Raw genomic sequence first — 5813 nt, forward strand, 5'->3', positions numbered from 1 at the left:
GTCTTTACACTTTCTTGAACTGTCCTTTGAAACACAAAAGATTTAATTTGGTGAAGTCCAATTTATCTGTTTTTTTCTTTTCTTGCTTAATTTTTGGGGGTCAAATCTAAGAAACCATTGCCTAACCAAAGGTCACGAAGATTCATTCCTGTATTTTCTTCTAAGGGTTTTATAGTTTTAGCTCTTAAATTTAGAAATATGATCAGTTTTGAAGTAGTTTTTGCATATGGTGTGAGATAGACTCTAAATTAATTCCCTTCCATGCAGATATTCAGTTGTTCCAGCACCATGTGCTGAATTGAATTTTCTTGGCACGTTTATCAAACTTTATAAATCATAAATCTAGCGTTTATTTCTGGAATTGCAACTCTCTTTCATATATTTGTATGTCTATCGTTGTAACATTACAACACTGTTTTGATTACTGTAGCTTTGTATTAAGTATGTTTCAAAACCTGGAAATATGAGCCCCCAACTTTGTTCTTTTTCAGGATTGTCTTGGTTATTCAAGGTCCCTCCTACTTCCATATGAATCTTAGGATCTTATCAATTTCTGCAAAAAAGCAAGCTGGGATTCTGATAGTGATTTCATTCACTCTGTAGATCAATTTGGGAGTATCCCCATCCTCACAGTATGAAGTCTTCCAATCCATGAATGTGGGGTGTCTTTCCATTTATTTAGATGTGCTGTAATTTCTTTCAGTAATGTTTTGTAGTTTCCAATGTGCTTTTGTTAAAATTATTCATAAGTATTTTATTCTTTTTCATGACTTTTGTAAATGGAATTATTTTCCTATTTTCAGGGCTTTATTAAGTATAATTGACAAATAAAATTGCATATGTTTAAGTGTACAATGTGATGATTTGATATACATATACATTGTGAAATGATTTCCACAGTCAAGTTGATTAACTTATCCACAACCTCACATAGTTACCTTTCTTTTTATTTTTTTGAGGAAGGTTAGCCCTGAGCTAACATCTGCTGCCAATCCTCCTCTTTTTGCTGAGGAAGACTGGCCCTGAGCTAACATCCATGCCCATCTTCCTCTACTTTATATGTGGGACACCTATCACAGCATGGCTTGCCAAGCGGTGCCATGTCCACACCTGGGATCCAAACCGTTGAACCCTGGGCCGCCAAAGCAGACCATGCGCACTTAACCGCTGCACCACCGGGCCAGTCCCCATAGTTACCTTTTTTAAATTTCATTTTCAGATGCTAGTAGACAGAATACGATTGGTTTTTGTGTATTGATCTTATATCTTGCAAACTTACTGAATAATTTACTTATTTTTTAAATTTCAATTATATAATGCAGTTTATCAACTATAGTCACTATGTTTTACATTTTATTCTCAGAAATTATTCATTTCATAACTGAAAGTTTGTACCCTTTACCAACCTCTCCCTATTTCTCCCACCCTTCAGCCACTGGCAATTACTTTTTGCTCTGTTTTTAATAGTTTGATCTTTTTTCTTTAGTTTCCACATATAAGTGATACCATGCAGTATTTGTCTTCCTCTGTCTGACTTATTTCACTTAACATAATGCCCTCAGGGCCCATCCATGTTGTCACAAATGGCACGGTTTCCTTCTTCCTCATGGCTGAATAAGATTCCATTGTGTATATATATATATATATACATACATACATACACACAGCACATCTTTTTTCATTCCTCTGTCGATGGACACTTAAGTTGTTTTCATGTCTTGCCTACTGTGAATACTGCTGCAATGAATGTGGGGATGTAGATATCTCCTTAAAATCCCTTTCATTTCCTTTAATTTGTTGAGGAACTCCATACTGTTTTCCACAGTGGCTGCACCAATTTACATTCCCACCAAAGTGCACAAGGATTCCCTTCTCTCCACATTCTCGCCAACACTTCTCTCTTGTCTTTTTATTCTTCCAATTTTATTGAGATGTAATTGACATACAGCACTGTGTAAATTTAAGGTATACTGCATAATGACTTGACTTTACATATATTGTGAATTGATTACTACAATAAGTTTAGCTGACATCCATCAGCTGATATAGAGACAAAAAAAAGAAACAATTTTTTTCCTTGTAATAAGACTATCTCTTGTCTATTTGAAGATAACCATTCTAACAGGTGTGAGATAATATCTCCTTGTGATTTTGATTTGCATTTCCCTGATGATTAGTGATGTTGAGCACCTTTTCATGTACCTGTCTGCCATTTGTATGTTTTCTTTGGAAAAATGCTTATTCAATTCCTCTGCCCATTTTTTAATTGTACTTGTTTCTCTATTGAATTGTATGAGTTCTTTATATATTTTGTATATTAAACCCTATCAGATATATGATTTGCAAATATCTTATTCAGTTCAGTAGGCTGCCTTTTCATTTTGCTGATAGTTTCCTTTGCTGTGCAGAAGCTTTTTAGTTTGATGTAGTCCTGCTTGTTTATTTTTGCATTTATTGCCTTTGCTTTGGTGTCAAATCCAAAAAAATCACTGCCAAGACCACTGTCAAGGAGCTTACCCGCTATGTTTTCTTTTAAGAGTTTCCTGGTTTCAGGTCCTGTGTTCAGGTCTTTAATCCATTTTGAGTTGATATTTGCATATGGTTTAAGATAGGGCTCCAGGTTTGTTCGTTTGCGTGTGAACATCCAGTTTTCCCGGCATCATTTATTGAAGAGACTGTCCTTTCCCATTGTATATTCTTGGCTTCTTTTTCATAAATTAGTTGACCATATATGCCTGGGTTTATTTCTGGGCTCTCTATTCTGTTCCATTGATCTATATGTCTGTTTTTATGCCAATATCATATGTTTTGATTTCTATAGCTTTGAAATATAGTTTGAAGTCAGGAAATGTGGTGCTTCTGAACTACTTTATGTTACAATAGTTTTTGAATGGATTCTTTATCAATATCTACACATAATATCATGTCATCTGCAAATAGAGATAGTTTTACTTCTTCCTCTCTGACCTGAAAGCCTTATATTTCTCTTTCTTGCCTAATTTCCCTGGCTAGAACCACCAGTACAACATTGAACAAAACAAGAGCAAACAACTTTTCTTGCCCCTGATCCTCAGGGAAAGCATTCAGTCTTTCACCATTGAGTATGATGTTGGCAAGATTTTTCGTAGATGTCTGTTATGAGGTTAAGGACGTTCCCTTCTATTTCCAGTTTTTTGAGTGATTTCATAATGAAAGTTTATTGGATTTCATTAAATGCTTTTTCTGCATCTTTTGATATGATCATTTGTCTTTTGTTCTTTATTCTATTGATACAGTTTATTCCATTCATTGATTTTAAAATGTTCAACCAACCTTGTATTCATGGGATAAATCCCAATTGCTCATAGTATACAATCCTTTTTATATGTTGCTGGATTATGTTTTATAATTGCTGTATTTTGTTGAGGATTTTTGTGTCTATATTCCTAGGGCTATTTATCAGTAGTTTTCTATTCTTGTGATGTCTTTGTCTTGTTTTGGTAATGGAGTAATACTGACCTCATAGAATGAGTTAGGAAGTGTTCCCTGCTCTTCTATTTTTGAAAGAGTTTGTGAAGGACTGATGTCAATTCTTCTTTACACTTTTGTAGAATTCACTAGTGAAGCCATTTAGGCCTAGGCCTAATTCAAACTCTTTACTTTTTAGATTTTCAAAAAATTTCTTCTTGAATCAGTTTCAGTAGTCTGTGTCTTTCTAGGAATTTGTCCATTTCATCTAAGTTATCTAATTTGTTAGCATACTGTTGTTCATAATATCACCTTAGAGTCCCTTTTATTTCTGTGAGATCAATAGTGATAGCCACTCTTTTTATTCTCAATTTTAGTAATTTGAGTCTTCTCTCTTTTTGTCTTGGTTAATCTAGCTAAGGGATTGTCAATTTCATTGATCTTTTCAAAGAATCAACTTATGGTTTCATTGATTTTTCTTTACTGTTTTTATATTCTCTATTTCATTTATTTCTGCTCTAATTTTTATTCTTTCCTTCCTTATGCTTACTTTGCATTTAGTTTACTCTTCTTTCCCTAGTTTCTTCAGGTGAATGTTTAGGTTTCTGATATGAGATATTTTTTAATGTGTACACTTACATCTATAAATTTCTGAGAACTAGTCTAGCTGCCTCCCATATAATTTGGCATGTTGAGTTTTTGTTTTCATTTATCTGAAAAGTATTTTCTAGTTTTGTTTGTAATTTCTTCTTTGACTCATTGGCCATTTAGGAGTGTGTGATTTAATTTACGCATGTTCTAATTCAATTCCATTGTGGTTGGAGAACACACTTGGTATGATTTCAAACCTTTTAAATATATTGAGCTTGTCCTATAGTCTATCATCTACTGTGGTCTACCTTGGAGAATGTTTCACATGCTCTTAGGAAGAGTGTGTAATTTTCCCATTGTTGGATGGGGTGTTCCATGGAGGTATAAGTGGTTTGTAGTGTTATTGATGTCTTCTAAATCCTTGTTGATCATTGGATAGTTGTTCTGTCCATTATTTGAAGTGTGGTTCAATTCTATCCATTTTTGCTCCATGTGTTTGAGGCTCTGATGTTAGATACGTATGTTTATAATAGTATATATCCTTGAGGCATTGACTCTTTATCATTATGAAATGTCTCTCTTTACCCTTAGTAGCATTTTTGTTTTAAGTGGATTTTGTCTGATATTATTGTATCCACTTTAGCTCTCATGATTGCTATTTGCCTGGTATAAATTTTTTATCTTTTACTTTCAACCTATTTGTGTCTTTGAAATTAAAGTATTTTTCTTATTTACAGGATACAGTTAAATCTTGTTTTCTCATTCAATCTGTTAACCTCTGCCTTTTGATTTTATTGTTGAATTCATTTACATTTAATGTTATTGATGTAGTAGGATTTATATATTCCATTTTGCTTTTTGCTTTCTATATGTCTCATGTATTTTTTCTATCCACCTTCTTTTTATTGAGTATATATTTTCTAGTGTAAAAATTTAATTCCTTTAATGATCTTTTTTCTTTTTTTGGTGAGGAAGATTAGCCCTGAGCTAACATCCACTGCCAATCCTCCTCTTTTTGCTGAGGAGGATTGCCCTGAGCTAACATCTGTGCCCATCTTCCTCCACTTTATATGTGGGACACCTGCTACAGCATGGCCTGATGAGCAGTGCATAGGTCTACACCCAGGATCCAAACCAGTGAACCCTGGGCCACCAAAGCAGAGCGCATGAACTTAACCACTGCACCACCAGGCCAGCCCCCCTTTAATGATTTCTTAAATTATATTTTTCAATTATTTTCTTAGTGGTTGTTCTGGGGATTACAATATCGATTTTAACATATCAAAATTTAGTTCAGATTCATACTGACTTAATTCCATTGAAATATAGAAATTTTACTTCTATATTGCTCCATCATCCTGTCCTGACGTTTTCGTGGATTATTGTTATGTAAACTGGGTCTATAAATATTACAAACCCAGTAATACATTGTTGTAACTATTACTTTTTACGATCTAAGTCTTAAAGAAGCTGAGAGAAGAAAGGAGAGCAAGTATATATTTATCATTTGTTATATGAACCTTCTTATTTACCATTTCTGGTTCTCTTCATTTGCTCATTTGAGTTCAAATTACCATCCCGTGTCATTTCCTTACTGCAACACAGTTTTGTTTCCACCTGCCTCCTTTGTGCTGTTATCATCATTGCCTGAAGAACTTCCTTTAGTATTTCTTGTTAGGCAGATCTGCTGGCAACAAATTCTCTCAGATTCTGTCTGTCTGGGAATATCTTTATTTTGTCTTAGTTTTGGAAAGATAGTTTTTCTTGGTATAGGA

This window comes from Equus quagga, chromosome 2, assembly GCF_021613505.1.
Source record: "Equus quagga isolate Etosha38 chromosome 2, UCLA_HA_Equagga_1.0, whole genome shotgun sequence".
In the NCBI taxonomy this organism is placed as follows: domain Eukaryota; kingdom Metazoa; phylum Chordata; class Mammalia; order Perissodactyla; family Equidae; genus Equus; species Equus quagga.